We start from the raw sequence: 18431 nt of genomic DNA on the forward strand, positions 1-18431 counted from the left end.
GTCCTCAATTTAAGTAGCCATTTAGTAGTTGTTCCTACTTGTGTTTACTAGTTTTTGTGTTCGCATTTCTTTCGTGCCAATTAACAATTGCTTTTCTTCGTTTTGCTTCGTTTGTTAATTTCTTGGTTCGTTAGTTAGATTGAATTGAGTCGTCCGTCTTTCTTAGTCTAACAAAATCTATTCCGACCAAGAGTAGAATTTGAACCCTTGACTAGTCGACATTAACAAGCACGCAATCTTTAGCGGAAGCAATTTGTGAGGCAATTAAAGGTGCGCATACTTGAGCGATTGTGGATTGATTTTACTAATCTAAACGTGTTTGCTTGTTTTCTTGAGTGTCTTTAATAGGTACCGTAGCTACGGAGGATGAAACACGAAGTTCCCCGCCAAGAGAACTCACACTAGGCGATGTAATGAGGGCCTTGCAAGCCTTGAACGATAAAGGTTAGCGCGTAGTATGGATGGTCGAATGGAAAACTTGGGAAGTAGGGTTGAGGCGATTGAAGGGGTAAGTTGGCAACACCCCGTGCCGTTAACTCGGACCTTAGAGCATGATCCTAGACGAAGAAACCCAGCGTGAGCCTAGACTAAGGCATCCACTGCCCGAATCGCATGTGCTAAATGCGAGTCGCGGGTGGTGTGCGTCTATCTTGACAGAGAGGTGCCAGGAAGATGTGATACGTGCACCACGTGCGACACCGTGTCGGATTAGCATATTTTGCATGCGAGTCGCGTATGTCATCGCGTGCGAGTGACAGAGAGGTACCAAAGAATGACGTGAAGGTATGCGACACTGCTTCACGGGCAGGTTACGGTGCAACATGCGACTGCGCATGTTGCACGTCTGGCTGACACCATGTGCGAATACGCATACGTAGCGCGAGGTATTTGTGTCGAAAGTTTCCTCGTTTTTGGACACCACATAAATAGGTTTTCTAAGTGCGGGACTGGGATACATTCGACGGTTAAATCATTGGTATTCCTTGTGGAGCACATGCGAGTGTTGATTAAACATCTCCAGGGATTTCTTACTTTTGGTATCTCTTTCCTTTAACATTTTGGTGAAACCACAACTAAAACCGTTCAAGATTCAGAATCAAGAATTGGGGGAATACTTGAGAAACTCGGGTCTCTAATTCAAGTGTTGAAGCGATTAAGGTATGTAGAACTTCCCGTCCACGTGGCAGAATCTCTACGTTCTTCCCCATTGCTCCGTTCTTGATATTCATGAAGCACTGAGCCTAGGGCATTAAACTTGACATATTGGTAGCCCATATTTATGTATTTATGTATATGAATTTTGTATCTATATTCGTTATTGTATTCCTAATCTTCCATTACGGTTATTAGGAACCCTAGCTTAATCCACGAATCATGAATTCTTCCTAAATGCATTCTCTTATGTTCGTAGGAAAGTTTATGATTTTATGTAGCAAGTTGCAAGCATGTTTTCAAGTCAAATTTTATATCTATATATTTATGAACTATTGTTTCTACTCACGAATCAAGAACATGTTTACAAGATTATGATAAGATTATCTCGCTGAAACCATATTGCAAGTTATTTCGTGAAATCATGATTACAAGTTATTACAAACTCTTTCACGAAAATCATGGGCTTCTTAGCCAACTATATCATGTTCATGTTTTTGGGATTGCTTAGTTAACCGAGAAGGCTCAGATAGCCTGAAACTACGTTGCCACCGTAGGATAAGGGTTGTCAGCAAGTAGGCAACACCTTCATTATGCAGTTTGGATCCTTACATGCTTATTTTCACGTAAATCTCATATCCCCTGGCAAGGTGTGAGTGTTCTCCTGGTAGGGCGCAAGTACCAGATCATGTTGTCGGTTACACTATAGCATTCCCCACGTTACAAGAAGTTTTTATATTCATGTATTTTCATTGAATTCTTGTTTTCGGACTTTACTCACGTTTCGTACTCGTATTCTAAGTTACATTCAGTTTCCGTTCATGTTCTATACCTATGTATGCCATACTCTTCATTTCGGCAAGTTTTACATACTAGTACTATTCACCATGTACTAACGTCCCTTTGCCGGGGCACACTTCACGGTGCAGATACCGACTTTCGAGGAGCATACGCGCGCGATAGGATCGCCTCGATCGGCTTATTGGTGAGCCCCGCTCCTCTCGGGGTTCAACATGGGTCTTTATATCTAGTATGCGGTTATGGTAGTCCGGGGCCGGTGTCAAGTAGTATTCGAGACATGTTTTAGAGGTTTCATAGATAGATGTTAGTTTCCGAGTCGGTGGTGCGTTCATGATTACGATATTATGTCTTCTAATATTTCATGCTATGAGATGGTTTCAAGACTTTATTCCGCAAATTATATATTTTTCATGATTTATTTAAATTGCGTCACATAGATATGTTGTTTGATGCCCGTGTTGACAAGCAAGCCATGAGGTTCGCTCGGACACATGCAAGGCCGAGTGCGTGTTACGCCCGAGCCATGGTTCGGGGCGTGACAAGCTTGGTATCAGAGCCTAGGTTCGAAGTCTTTAGGGAGTCTATGAAACGAAGTGTCCGGTGGGGTCACTTTTATATGTGTGAGGGCCCATTACATATAAACGATTGACCACCAAGACATCCGGGATTGTCTCACTTCTTTCATATTTTAGATCGTGCGGTTAGAGCATTACTTTTGGGATATCCTTCTAATTCGTGCGTGTACATTTTCGAAAATGCCTTACGAGAGAACGTACAAGAAAAGGAACACCAGCCAAGGGCTAGCGTGGAAGCAACTCGCGAAAGAGACCGTTCGGCTCGGACGGCGGCCCAACCGCTCCTACGGTTACCCCTCCTGCGATACGGATGGAGATGTTAGGAATGCTATCAACATGCTTCACACTGTTGGTAGCAGCGGCTCGGACCCAACGTCGGAGAATGGGTCGAGTTCAGGGCATAATGGAGAGTCTTCTAGGACTAAGGATTTCCTCAGAATGAATCCCCCAGTCTTCACGGGGACAAAGAAAGACGAAGACCCTCAGGACTACATAGATGCTCTTGAAGAAGATCTTCGATTATGGCGGTCACGACCCGAAGGCAGCTTTCGGAGCTCGTCGGTTGCAAGAGCATTGCTAACACACAGGTACGAATCTTGGGAATTATCCCGAGGGTGAGGATGCACCGATGCTACATGGGATGAGTTTGCAAGTGCATTCTGGACCACCATGCAGTAGAGGTCGGGAAGCTAAGGTTGAGCAATTCTGAAGCTCAAACGAGAATGGCGAGATCGATTCGGGACTCTTTATTTGGAGTTTGTCGGTCGGCCAAGCATGCTTGAGGATATGGTACCGGATATGAGGGCGAGAGTGTGGAAGGTTTGTTGGAGGACTTGATTCTCATTTGTATGATGGGGCCAACATTCTGCACGAGAATGGGGGAATGACCATCTCAAGATGGTTGCTTTCGTACGGGGCGACGAGCAGACGAGGCTAAAGGAGGAGGAAGCCTTGCGAGAAGAGAAAGACAAGGAGTTCAACAAGAGGGTCAAGTCTGCGGATGCGGTTCGGCGGGAACGGAAATTCTTTAACAACGAGGTCGCCGGGACCCGCTCCGTCCACGGAAAGTGCTCCGGTTTCCAAGTTCGGGGAGAGATAACCGTCGGCGGGTTTCGAGGGCCGTGCTCTCGGTCTGAGGCCGGTATGACTCGAGTAACTTCACCAATCCGATTTGTGCTAAGTGTGGGAGGAGGCATCTGGGAGGTGCCGCTTGGGATCAAATATTTGCTATGGGTGTGGTCGGCCGGGCCATATTCGGCGAGATTGCCCCTTCGGTCGGACGAGGGCACGGGGGGTAATCGGACCCCGGTCGATAAATTCGTCGGTTCCTCGTAATAATCAAACTCGGGCGGGACGTGCACGGTTAGATCCGCAACGCAAAGCGGTGGCCCAAACCGTTTGTATGCTTTGGTGGGCGTCGGGATATCTCGATGCTCGTACTGATGTTGTCACGGTATGCTCGCGTTTTCGGTTTCGATGTCATGCTCTCGTGGACCCTGGATCCACCCTATCCTATGTCACCCCTTATGTTGCTAGAAAATTTGGTATTGAACACGAAAAGCTAAAAGAACCTTTTGAAGTGTCAACTCCAGTTGGTGACCCGTCGTAGCCCGACGTGTCATAAGGGTTGTCGATTAGAGTCTATCATCATGTGATTCCGTACTGACTTATGTGAGTTGGAAATGGTAGATTTTGATGTAATCATGGGCATGGTACAGTTATATTCATGTTATGCGTCGATTGATTGTAGAACTAAAAGCTGTAAATTTCAAGTTTCCTAACGAGCCGGTCTTAGAGTGGAAGGGTAATTCGGTAAGCCACAGGGTAGGTTTATCTCTTTACCTCAAGGCAAGAAAAATGGTGTCTAAGGGTTATATCTATCATCTCGTTCGGGTTAGGGATTCGACTTCCCAGCCCCGACTCTTTGGTCGATCTCTGTTGTTAATGAGTTTCAGTCTTTCCCGAGGATCTTCCGGAATCCTCCCCGATAGGGAAATTGATTTCGTGATTGACCTCTCACTTGTACGAAACCTATATCTATTCCACCTTATAGGATGGCTCATTTGAATTACGAGAGCTTAAGGCTCAACTGAAAGATCTTCTAGACAAGGGTTTTATCGGACCCGGTGTCTCTCATGGGGTGCCCGCTTCTCTTTGTGCGCAAGAAAGATGGTTCTTTGCGTATGTGCATTGACTATCGCCACTCAATAAAGTCACAATCAAGAATAAATACCCTCTTCCACGAATAGATGACTTATTTGATCGGCTTGAAAAGGGTGCCCAATGTTACTCCAAGATAGATCTCGGTCGGGTTACCATCAGGCTTAAGGTTAAGGAACGAGATATTCCTAAGACGGCTTTTAGAACCGATATGGTCATTTCGAATTGTGTCATGTCCTTCGGTTTGACCAATGCCCCGACGGCATTTATGGACCTCATGAATAGAGTCTTCAAGCCATACCTCGACCTCTTTGTCATTGTCTTCATAGATGATATCCTCGTTTACTCCGTAGTGAGGGCCGAGCACGCGGAACACCTTCGTATAGTCCTTCGCATTCTCAAGGACCGCTTGAAGTTGTATGCAAAATTCTCTAAGTGTGAATTTTGGCTCAAGTCGATAGCCTTCCTAGGTCATGTGATTTACGGTGAGGGTGTTCGAGGTTGACTCTCAGAAGATTGAAGCCGTTGAATTGGCCTAGACCCACGTCGGTTTCGGATATCCGCGGTTCTTGGGTCTGAGGCTATTCATTACCCACGTTTCGTCGAGGGGTTTTCATCTATTTCGGCACCATTGACCAAGTTGATGAAGAGGAAGTTAAATTTCGGTGGTCGGATGCACGTGAGCGCGGTTTCGAGGAATTGAAAACGAGATTAACCTGCGCCGGTTTGACTCTACACGAGGGACCGAAGGGTTCGTGGTTTATTGTGATGCTTCGGGGAGTTGGTCTCGGATGTGTTTTAATGCAACATGGTAAGGTTGTAGCTTATGCATCTCGTCAACTCAAGGTTCACGAAAAAATTATCCGACTCATGACCTAGAGTTGGTACCGTTGTTTTTGCACTTAAGATATGGCGTCATTATTTGTATGGAGTGCATGTTGATATTTTCACGGATCATAAAGCACAGTGATATCTTCAAGCAAAGGGAGGTCGAATCTTAGGCAAAGGAGATGGCTCGAATTGCTTAAGGACTACGATGTGGATATTCTTTACCATCCGGGAAAGCAAATGTTGTAGCCGATGCTCTTAGTCGGCGTTCCATGGGAAGTATAGCCACGTGGACGTAGATAAGAGAGTTATGACAAAGGAAGTTCATCGTTTAGCCAATCTTGGAGTTCGACTTTTGGACTCCAAGGATGGTGGTGTGGTTGTTCAGAATAGAGCTCTTTCCTCTTTAGTTGTTGAAGTCAAGGAGAAACAGTCTAATGATCCCTGCCTAGCTACGGTGAAGAAAGGGATTCACAAGCACAAGACGACGGCTTTTGAACAAGGGGGAGATGATGGTACCACGAGGTACCGAGGTAGATTGTGTGTTCCAGATGTAGATGGGCTCAGAGAGAGAATCATGTCAGAAGCTCACAATTCCAGGTATTCCATTCACCCAGGTTCTACTAAGATGTATCATGATCTTAAGGAGATTTATTGGTGGAATGATATGAAGAAGAATGTAGCAGACTTTGTAGCTAAGTGTCGAATTGTCGGCAAGTGAAAATTTGAACACGGAGGCACAGTGGCTTGGCTCGAATATCGATATTCCGGTGCGGAAATGGGAAATGATCAATATGGACTTCGTGTCGGGTTTACCTCGTTCGACTAGGAGACACGACTCTATTTGGTGGTGATCGTTGACAGGCTTACTAAGTCAGCACATTTTTGCCAGTTAAGACCACAGATTCAGCAGAAGATTATGCCAAGCTGTATGTTAAGGAGATTGTCAGATTGCATGGGACACCAGTGTCCATCATTTCGGATCGTGGTGCTCGAGTTTACGGCCGAATTTGGAAATCCTTTCGAAAGGATTGGGTACCAAGGTGAACCTTAGCACGGCTTTTCATCCGCAAACGGATGGGCGGGCGAGAGCGTACGGTCGGACTGCGGAGGACATGCGGGGGCATGCGTCTTGGATTTCAAAGGTAATTGGGATGATCACACCTCTCATCGAGTTTTCGTATAATAACGCTATCATGCTAGTATTGGGATGGCACCGTTTGAAGCTGCTGTATGGGCGAAGGTGTAGATCACCAATTGGTTGGTTCGAAGTTGGTGAAGCGAGTTGCTAGGACAGATTTGGTTTATCGGGCTATGGAGAAGGTCAAGTTAATTCGGGAGCGTTTGAAAACGGCTCGAGTCGCGAAGTCTTACACGGATGTGAGGCGAAGGGACTTAGAATTTTCGGTTGATGATTGGGTGTTCTAAAAGTCTCACCCATGAAGGGTGTTATGAGATTTGGCAAGAAAGGCAAACTCGGTCCCGGATATATTGGACCTTACGAGTGCGAAGGGTTGGTCTAGTAGCTTATGAATTGGAGTTGCCACAAGATTTGATTGCGTACATCCGTATTCCATGTGTCCATGTTAAGGAAGTGTGTAGGGGACCGTCGTTAGTTGTTCTGTTGATACCATATCGGTTAAGGATGGTTTGACTTACGAGGAGATTCCGTAGCCATTCTTGATCGTCGGATTCGCAAGTTGAGAACCAAAGAAGTAGCCTCGGTGAAAGTCTGTGGAGGAGTCGGAAGGTTGAGGAAGCTACATGGGAAGCGAGGAGGGTATGAAATCCAAGTACCCATTCTTGTTTGATCAACAAGCGAGATAACCTTCAAGGTAACTTTCCATAGCCCATGTCATATCCGTCTCATGTTTCACGCTCATGTCATGTACCCGACGCTTATGTTTCATGTCTCATTCCTCAGTATTCACGTTTTCATGTAATCACATCATGTCATGTCTCATGTTTCATGTTATGTTTTCTTCACATCCGTGTATTGACCATGCCCGGCCGTCATGCGCCGACCATGACCCGTCATTCGAGGACGAATGATCCTAAGGGGGAGATATTGTAACACCCCGTACCATTAACTCGGACCTTGAGCATGATCCTAGACCAAAAGAAACCAAAAGAAAACATGAGCCTAGACTAAGGCATCACCTGCGAATCGCATGTGCTACATGCGAGTCGCGGTGGTGTCGCATCTGCTGACAGAGAGGTGCCAAGGAAGATGTAGCCTGTGCACCACATGCGACACCATGTGCGATTCGCATGTTACACATGCGAGTCGCATATGTCATCGCATCTGGTGACAGAGAGGTACCAAAGAATGACGTGAAGGTATGCAGCACCTGCGACGGTTCTGGTGCAACATGCGACTCGCATGTTGCACATGCGACACCATGTGCGAATCGCACATGGTGCACGGGGTATTTGTGTCTGAAAGTTTTCCTCGTTTTTGGACACCCTATAAATAGGTTTTCTAGGGTGGGACTCATTATTCGACGAGTTAAATCATTGGTATTCCTTGTGGAGCACATGCAAGTGTTGATTAAACATCTCCTAGGGATTTCTTACTTTTGGTATCTCCTCCACCCAACATTTTGGTAAACCCTAACTAAAACCGTTCAAGATTCAAGAATCAAGAATTGGGGGGAATACTTCAGAAACTCAGGTCTCTAATTCAAGTGTTGAAGCAATTAAGGTATGTAGAACTTCCATCCACATGTGGGAATCTCTACGTTCTTCCCCTACTCCGTTTCTTGATATTCATGAAGCACAAACCTAGGGCATTAAACCCAACATATTGGTAGCCCATATTTATGTATTTATGTATATGAATTTTGTATCTATATTCGTTATTGTATTCCTAATCTTCCATTACGGTTATTAGGAACCCTAGCTTAATCCACGAATCATGAATTCTTCCTCAGTACATTCTCATTATGTTCATAGGAAAGTTTATGATTTTATGTAGCAAGTTGCAAGCATGTTTTCAAGTCAAATTTTATATCTATATATTTATGAACTATTGTTTCTACTCACGAATCAAGAACATGTTTACAAGATTATGACAAGTTATCTCATGAAACCATATTGCAAGTTATTTCGTGAAATCATGATTACAAGTTATTACAAGCTCTTTCACGAAAATCATGGGCTTCTTAGCCAACTATATCATGTTCATGTTTTTGGGATTGCTTAGTTAACCGAGAAGGCTCAGATAGCCTGAAACTACGTTGCCACCGTAGGATAAGGGTTGTCAGCAAGTAGGCAACACCTGTTATGCGGTTTGGATCCTTACATGCTTATTTTCACGTAAATCTCATATCCCACGGCAAGGTGTGAGTGTTCTCAGTGGTAGGCGCAAGTACCGGATCATGTTGTCGGTTACACTATAGCATTCCCCACGTTACAAGAAGTTTTATATTCGTATTTTCATTGAATTACGTTTTCGGACTTTACTCGCGTTTCGCTCATATTCAAGTTACATTCGGTTTCCGTTCATGTTCTATACCTATGTATGCCATACTCTTCATTTCGGCAAGTTTTACATACTAGTACTATTCACCATGTACTAACGTCCCTTTTGCCGGGGCTGCACTTCACGGTGCGGATACCGACTTTCGGGAGCATACGCGCACGCGATGGGATCACCTCGGTATCGACTTATTGGTGAGCCCCATCCTCCCGGGGTTCAACATGGAGTCTTTATATCTAGTATGCGGTTATGGTAGTCCGGGCCATGTCTGGTAGTTAGTATTCGAACATGTTTTAGAGGTTTCATAGACGAGATGTTAGTTTCGAGGAGTCGATTGGTGCGTTCATGATTACGGACTATTATGTCTTTCGTAATATTTCATGCTATGAGATGGTTTCAAGACTTTATTCCGCAAATTATATTTTCATGATTTATTTAAATTGCGTCACATAGATATGTTGTTTGATGCCCATGTTGACAAGCAAGCCATGAGGTTCGCTCGGACACACGCAAGCAAGGCCCGAGTGCCGTGTTACGCCCAGGCCATGGTTCGGGGCGTGACAGTAGTAGGGAGGTATCGTATTCGCCCCGAGTGCAATACCAAGGAGGCACAAGTGGAGCTACTCGAAGCACTTCACTTACATTGTCACCCGGCACCTTCCATCAACTATATAACCCCACTCCCCAAAACACTCCCCAAAACACCCCTCAAAACACGACTCTCACCCCACCAAACAACATCCCCATAGGCCAACGAAACAACCCACCTCCACAAGATCAAACTCTAAATGATCCACACCCAAATGCACCAATCCCACCCCAAGACCGTCCAAACATCCAACAACCAAATGAGGAAGAGATAGAGGAAGCTATACTTGAGCACGAACAATATGGTGACCAAGGTTGGAGGCCACGAGGGCAAGCACGGAGGTTATCGGGGAGGGGTGGAAGGCATGGTCCTAACCCTCACATGGGTAGGCAAAGAGGGTACCAAGCTCGTGAAGGGTACCAAGGTCATGACCATCGAGGTTATGATGATGATGGAGATTTGAATGGAAACCATGGTTATGGAGGAGGGCGAGACACGAGTCTGATTCTATCAGAGTTACTCTCCCAATCTTCAAAGGGAGGAAGTGACTGGATGCATTTTCTTTATTGGGCGATGCATTGTGATAGGATCTTTTTGACGAATGACATGTCCGAGGTGAAAAAGGCATCTTACGCCATTGCCCAATTCGAAGGGTATGCCTCCACATGGTGGGAAACTCAAGTGAAGGCAAGAAGAATTATTGGGCCCTCCCACACCTACTTGGGATGAATTGAAGGACGCCATGCGGCGTAAGTATGTCACCGAAACGCTACAAACAAGAACAACTCAAGAAGGTGTATACTTTAAGGCAAAACAAAAAGAGTGTGGAGGAATATATTATGATGAGTTCCAAATTGTCAAGATGAGAATTAACTTTGATGAGGATGAGTTAAATGCTATGACTCGGTTCCGAGCCGGGTTAAATAGTGATATTGTCTCCCAAATGAGACTCCACAACTATGGGAGCATTGAAGAAACTCTTCAGCGGCTATTGAAATAGAGGAGGGTCTCGAGGAAGACAAAATCAATAAGTCAGGGCTATGTGAGTTCATGGAACAATAATAAAGAACGAGGAGCCCCCTCCTCTAATTGGCAAAAGAATAAGGCCCATGCAAGAAGCCAAGAAACCATTTGTGAAGAATTCTCAAGTTGAGAAGCAAGTTGACAAACAACCTCCGAAGTTTGCTCCAAAGAAGGAGGTACGAAACTCCTATTCAATGCTTTAAATGTCATGGCTTCGGTCATAGAGCAAGTGAATGCCCTAATCGTAGAGCGTTTATTTTTGAGAGACACTTATAGTGAGGATGAGGGAGAATGTGAGGAAGGAGATGATGCGGGCGATCATGAGAATGAACAACATGATAGTGAAGGGGATGGTGTTGAAGGCGATGATGAGCCTATTGTACCTCTCTATGTGGTGTGAAGAACCATGATAAGCAAAGCAATGGATGACCCAAGTCAACGGGAAAATCTCTTCCACACCAAGTGCATCATTAACCAAAACACTAGCATCAAGGATCATTGATAGTGGGAGTTGTGCCAATGTTGCTAGTACCACCTTGCTGATTTCTTGAAACTTCCACCGCCCGCCATGAAAACCCTTACAAGCTTCAATGGCTCAATGAATGTGGTGAATTGAAGGTGACTACGCAAGCTATCATCAAATTCACGGTTGGGAAGTATCACGATGAGGTGTTATGTGATGTTGTTCCCATGCAAGCGTGTCATCTTTTACTTGGCCGACCATGGCAATATGATAGGTCCGTCAACCATAATGGGAGAACTAACCAATACACCCTTGTCCACAATGGTGTCAAACATATCTTGAATCCCATGACCCCCTCCCAAGTGGGTGAGATCTATAACAAAATGAGGGAGTTGAAGGAGAAGGGTCGTAGTGCATTGCAAAAGAAGAATGTGGGGGAAGAGGGAGTAGAGGAGAGTAGTTCTCAAGAGTTGAGTGGAAAGAAAGCAAGAGAGCTTAGAGGAAAAACCAAGGTGTCTCTTTGGCGAATTGTGGGGAAATTAGGGAGGAATTGGGGGAGCGTCAACCGGTGATTCTCCTCATGCATAGGGACTATGCGTTGCACACTAACGAGCTAACCCCTTCCTTTCCTAGTTCTATTTCTTCTCTTTTGCGGGAATTTGATGATGTGTTCCCAACGGAACTCCCAAAAGTGGTTACCACCCGAGGGGAATTGAACACCAAATTGACTTTGTTCCGGGTTCTCAATTGCCAAACAAGCGGCTTATATAGCCAACCCGGATGACAGGAGCTTCAAAGGCAAATAGATGAACTCCTTGAAAAGGGAGTTGTGCGAGAAAGTATGAGCCCATGTGCCGTGCCCGTGATTTTGGTGCCAAAAAGATGGATCATGGCGCATGTGTGTTGATTGTCGTGCCATCAACAAGATAACGGTAAAAAGTATCGCCATCCCATCCCTCGTCTTGATGACATGCTTGATGAGTTGAATGGTTCATGCATATTCTCTAAGATAGATCTTAGGAGCGGGTATCATCAAATCGGATGAATCCGGAGGATGAGTGGAAAACCGCATTCAAGACCAAGTTTGGTCTATATGAATGGTTGGTGATGCCTTTGGCCTCACTAACGCTCCTAGTACTTTCATGCGTTTGATGAATCATGTGATGAAACCTTTTATTGGCAAATTCGTGGTTGTTTACTTTGATGATATTTTGGTGTATAGTAAAACCATGGATGAGCATGTTATTCATTTGAAATGTGTGTTTGAAGTGCTTAGACGAGAACAAATTTATGCCAATGTTGATAAATGTTCCTTTTGTGTGGATGAAGTTGTTTTCTTGGGATTTGTTGTGAGCTCAAGGGGGGGTTGAGGTTGATGAATCCAAAATAGAAGCCATAAATTGGCCCACTCCAAAATCCATTGGAGATGTACGAAGCTTTCATGGCTTGGCTAGTTTCTATAGGCGTTTTGTTAAAGGATTTAGTACCATAGCCGCTCCTTTGACCGAGGTAATCCGAAAGGACAAACCTTTTTCTTGGGGTACTGGAGCAAGCTAATGCCTTTGAAACTTTAAAACAAATGCTTAGCTCCGCACCATTGTTGCAATTACCGACTTTGACAAAATATTTGAGATTGAATGTGATGCAAGCAAAGTGGGTATTGGAGCCGTTTTAATGCAAGACCAAAAGCCCATAGCCTATTTTAGTGAAAAACTCAAGGGAGCGACTTTGAATTATACTACCTATGATCTTGAGTTGTATGCCTTAATTCGTGCTTTGGGAAATTGGCAACACTACTTGTGGCCTAAAGAGTTTGTGATTCGGACCGACCATGAGTCCTTAAAGAATCTTAAGGCCCAAGGTAAGTTGAACAAAAGGCATGCCAAATGGGTTGAATTCCTTGAATCCTTCCCTTATGTAATCCAATACAAAAAGGGAAAGGATAACGTAGTGGCGGATGCCTTATCAAGGAAACATGTTTTGATCAATACTTTGTCTTCCAAATTGATGGGTTTTGAGAGCTTGAAGACATTGTATCCCGAGGACCCCGTCTTTGCGCAAATCTTTCGAGAATGCGAAGAATGGGAAAGGGAAAGGTGGCTTAGGGATAGATCTTCTACCCCTATTCTAAGTTTGATGGTTTCTTGTTCAAGAACAAGCGACTATGTGTGCCCATGAGCTCTTGGAGGGAGTTATTTGTGAGGAGGCACACAATGGGGGATTGATGGGACACTTTGGGATTGACAAAACAATGGGGATTCTTGAGGAGCAATTTATTGGCCCCACATGCGGCGGGATGTGGCCCGAATTTGTGGCCAATGCCTTGAATGCCGAAAAGCTAAATCTAGGCTTCAACCCCATGGCTTGTACACTCCCCTCCCCATCCCTCAACAACCTTGGTTTGACATTTCCATGGACTTTGTGATGGGATTGCCTAGGTCAAAAAGGGGGAAAGATAGCATCTTTGTTGTTGTTGATCGTTTTCGAAAATGGCCCATTTCATTGCTTGCCATAAGGTTGATGATGCTCCCCATATTGCTTCCTTGTTTGTTGAAAATGTGGTTAAATTGCATGGCATTCCCAAGACAATTGTAAGCGATAGGGACCCCAAGTTCCTTAGCCACTTTTGGAAAGAATTGTGGGGTAGGCTTGGAACGAAGTTGTTGTTTTCCACCTCTTGCCACCCACAAACCGATGGCCAAACCGAAGTTGTCAATAGGACTTTAGGTTCTATGCTTCGGGCCATGGTAAAAGGGAAGCTAGCCTCTTGGGAAGACAATTGCCTTTAGTAGAATTTGCGTATAATAGAGTTATTCATAGCACTATTGGCATGTCACCCTTTGAGGTGTTGTATGGTTTTAACCCCTAACCCCTTGGATCAACGCCTTTGTCTCAAGATGTGGTATTGAGTTTAGATGGTAACAAGAAGCCGAAGCTATGAAGAAGATCCATGAAAAGGCAAGGCTCCAACTTGAAAAGAAGAATCAAAAGGTGGCGAAAAGGGCAAACCAAGGGAGAAAAAGGGTGGTCCTTGAACCGGGAGATCGGGGTGTGGGTGCACTTCCGAAAAGAAAGATTTCCAAACAAGAGGAAGACAAAGTTGATGCCGCGTGGGGATGGTCCCTTTGAAGTCCTTGAGAGGCTTAATGATAATGCCTACAAAATTGATCTCCCTCCGGATATCAAGTTCACAACACCTTCAACATTTGTGACCTATCTCCCGTGGAAATGGAAAGTGATGAGCCATCAAATTTGAGGACAAATTCTCTTCACGATGGGGAGAATGATGCAAGCCCGCTTGCCTCAAGGCCATTTACAAGAAGCCAAGCCCGGAACTGACAACACTTGCAAAGCCTATTCATGAAGCGGGAGGCTCTTGAGTATACTTTTGATGAGCACCTTGGATCCCAAGTCCATTTGTTGATGAAGATTGCTTGGGGAGAAGAAGAGGAAATGGGAAGTTACCACAATGGCTAAAAGATGAAGAGTTGGCTATTCTTGCAAAGAAGATTTCAAGATTTTGAAGAAAGAAGAATAGCCAAACAAGGCCCTTGTTTCATTAAGGGTGTTTATGTCATTTTGTTTTCTTTTATTTCTAGCATAGTATAAATAGTTCTCTTCTTCTTCATGGAAGAGTAGACTATTTTGAATATTGATATTTTGAGATTGTAAACACTTTGAGTGTGAGAGCTTGTTTAGCCTTTGATTGAATTCTTGTTGAGAGGATTGGTTATTTGGGATTCCAAATCCCTCTTGGTCACCTAAGAGTTTGGTGTTTCTTTTGTTCTTAATTTAGAGGTCTTAGTTTTTTATAACTTTGGTTGCTAAATTAGGTCTTAAGTTGTGTCAAATTATCTATCCTTTTCTTTTCTTGCACTTTAATTCTATTTTCGTTTCGATTATTGTATCAGTCACTTTTAGGACCGCTGCTTAAAACATAGTCAGCATTTGCAATGTATTTAAATTGTAATCACTTCTTCGTCGCGCTGCTTCTTCTCCTCCTCCTGCTCCCTCTCTCACTCAACCATCCATCTCAATTGATGGTATCTTTTTCTTGGAAGTAACAGAATCAATTGAAAAAATAGTATATCTTCTTATGATTCTTCAAAAGAGTGTATATTTCAACCTTGATCATGTTGCTCAAAGAAAAAAAGATAATTATCTTACATGCAGAAGCTCGTTTGTGGAAAGGCAAATTGAAAAACCATTTTTTACAAAGTAGCAAGTGATGAAACAAGTACTATCAACCTGATTAATTGTCTTTCCAAGTATACAGTTGAGGTGACGCAAGGAGACACATCCTATTGCACATATAATAAAATTTGGTTGCCTCGATTGCGCATATAAATTGCTCTTACTAGAGTAAGAAGATGATCAACATAATTTAGAAAAAAGCAGTTGAATTTTACAGTTCAAACTTCATATGGTACGTATTGAAGTTCGAACTCCAATTCTAATTTTATGACTCTGGTCTAGAGTTTGAACTGCAAGAACGGAATATTTGAAGTTTGAACTTCAAGAACTGACCATCAAGACAATGTCATGTAATTTGAAGAAGTGCATTGTTGTACATCTTCTTAAGTAGTGGCTGTGTTCTAAATACTTTGCAAATGCTTGATTTGTTTTAAAGAATAACGCTAAAAGTGACTGTTGGTGCACTTACCCCATCTATTTTTTTTAAAAATTAACCATCAGATATCTAGAACCCACTAGTCCGACTGATTCGGAAGCCAGGTAGGCCTACTAAGAGGAAAAAATGCTTCCTATCGAGAAGTTCTTCATTTTAGGAATCAAAGCCTCGACCTTTGGTCAAGGGCAAAGGGCTCCCAAGCCTTGTAACCTCAATGGAAATCTGCTTTATGGTTAATGCATACTGTGACCTCTATGGAAAATCAAAACAATTTACGCTTGCCTTTTTGTACGATTTTATTAAAACGATTTGGTATGGTTCAATATGTTCAGTCGACTTTTAAAAAACAACACCCCTATCCTGCATCACCATTACTGGGAAAAAAAAGTTAGCCTTGAGTAAGAAAAAAATTATAGAGATGTAAAAAGAAAAATAACAACTCTTACACTGTTAGCTTTTGGTAGATCAATATTTGTCCAAACTTACACCGTGTCTTATGTGTCCAATCTTGGACGAGTAATCAATAAGAATGGGTCAAATGATTAAACCCAACTTGATCCATAAAAAATGGTTTAAAAATTGGCTGGGTGCCCCCAAATGGGTTCTTGGCTCTACATCTTGCAGAAATTATTTCTCAATTCTCTTACTAAAACATACTCCCTCCGTCTTAATTTCTGTGATATAATTTGATTGGGTACGGAATTTAAAAAATGAAGGAAGACTTTTGAATCTTGTAGTTTAGAACAAGCCAAAAATATTTGTGTGATTATAAATTCGTTAAGCGTAAAAAAAAAAGTTTAAAGTTAAATTGTTGTTAAATAATGAAATGTATCATTCTTTTTGGGACTGACTAAAAAAGAGAGTGTATCACATAAATTGGGACAGATGGAGTAACAAGAAAGAAATAAATAATTAGAAAGAATTTTTCTCTCATCCAATTCGAAGATGTGGTATTGAATTCAAATTTTTTCACGGATTGTCCTTCATATGGACTGGTCTTTAATTTTTACCCCTCAAATTGTTGGTCTTTAATTTTTGTCCCTGTTTCCCGTTTAATGAAAATTGTGGGCCAAAATATCCTTATTCGCGGGTCTACAAAACTAGAGAAAACTTTGTCTTGCCTGACATAAGTTCTGTAGAAATGAAATTATCCGGCATAAATTGTGTAGTAACTAATTCGTTTGGTATAAGTTTATAAAAACTTTGTCTTGTCCGGTATAAGTTATGTAGAAATGAAGTTATGTCGGATAACTTAATTCGTACAGAACTTATGCTGATGAAACTTTTCCTTGCAAAATTAGGTCATAGATAAGAGTAGGTAGGCTGAATTTTTTTTTTTTTTTTTTTTTTTTTTTTATCGATGTCAGGGTATTTTCGGCCATTTTTTGTTACTTATAGTGCCGAAGGGCAAAAATTAAAGACCACCCCAAGATAGGGGCATTCGTGCGAATTACCCTTATTACCCGGTTTGCCCTTCAAATAGATTGATCTTTAATTTTTTCCCTTCAAATGGGGTGGTCCTTAATTTTTGCCCTTCTCGAACTTATGTCTAGTGGGGCATAAGTTCTTTAAGGGAGCTGACATAACTTGTGGACATTATGATACTTAATTTATGTTATTGTGGACATAAGTTCAATTTTGAAGGGCAAAAATTAAAGATTAGCACAAAATAGAGTCAAGGTGCAATCCCCCACTATTGAATTTGATAGGGCAATTTGCAAGAATGTCCTTGTTTTGGGGTGATCTTTAATTTTTGCCCATTGAATTGGTGATCTTTAATTTTTGGCCTTCGTTAGAACCCCTTGGTTTCGGGTTCGAACCCTTGCTCAGTCAAAATTTTTTTTTTAAAAATCGGAAGTTAGAGTTTGGATTCACAAGGCAGAGATTTGCATGCAAATCTCTGCCTCAAAACTTCGCCTCAGGTAGAATTTTGCTATAGAATTTGAAACTCTCCCTTAAGGTAGAGTTTGAGTCAGGTAGAGTTTTGAGGCAAACTCTCTACTTAAGGTAGAGTTTTGGCTTCAGGCATGCCAAAACTCTGTTTGCCTTATACATGAATGCAAAAGAGTTTTGCATGTGAGGCAGAGTTTGCAGGGCAAAACTTTACCTGCAGGGAGAGTTTTGCATTTAAAATTCTGCCTGCATGCAAAACTCTGCCTTGCGAATCCAAACATCTGCTTTGCGAAATTTCTTTCTTTTTTATTTTTTACTGAAATGGAATTCGAACCCAGAATCTTAGAGTATTTGGCGAAGGACAAAAATTAAAGACCGCTAATTTGAGGGGTAAAAATTAAGGACTAGTGCTTTTTAAGGGCAATCCGCACAAAAAAATGAATTCGATAGGGGTGGTTATCTTCTGACCCGTACTCAATTATTGACTCTCCGGTGACAATTAACCCCCACATACTTTCAACGAATTGGGTCATGACTAGTAATTTTACTGCATTTTTGGCCTATCTTTTGACACCCAACTTTAAAATGTTAATATAAGTTTTAAAACTAAAAATTCGAGCATTGCTCATTAATCTTTATATATATATATATATATATATATATATATATATATATATATATATATATTGCTCATTAATCTTTTGACTCTAGCTTACCATTATTTAAAGTCTTGGATAGTTGATGCTTCTTCAACAGAAATATTTTTACTAACTAACTAACTAACCACCCACATTTGTCTAAGTTCATACATGCATGACGGAGCTGATGAAGTCGTG

The 18431-nt window shown here is 42.6% G+C and overlaps 1 protein-coding gene across 1 annotated transcript in view; it reads left to right on the plus strand.

Moving 5' to 3' along the window:
* The window catches only part of LOC132041865 (transcriptional corepressor LEUNIG_HOMOLOG-like), a 67761-nt gene that overhangs the window by 12451 nt on the left and 36879 nt on the right, over positions 1 to 18431 (plus strand). The gene's annotated exons all lie outside the window — the stretch shown is intronic.

The sequence above is a fragment of the Lycium ferocissimum genome, chromosome 2 (genome assembly GCF_029784015.1).
Source record: "Lycium ferocissimum isolate CSIRO_LF1 chromosome 2, AGI_CSIRO_Lferr_CH_V1, whole genome shotgun sequence".
Taxonomy (NCBI): domain Eukaryota; kingdom Viridiplantae; phylum Streptophyta; class Magnoliopsida; order Solanales; family Solanaceae; genus Lycium; species Lycium ferocissimum.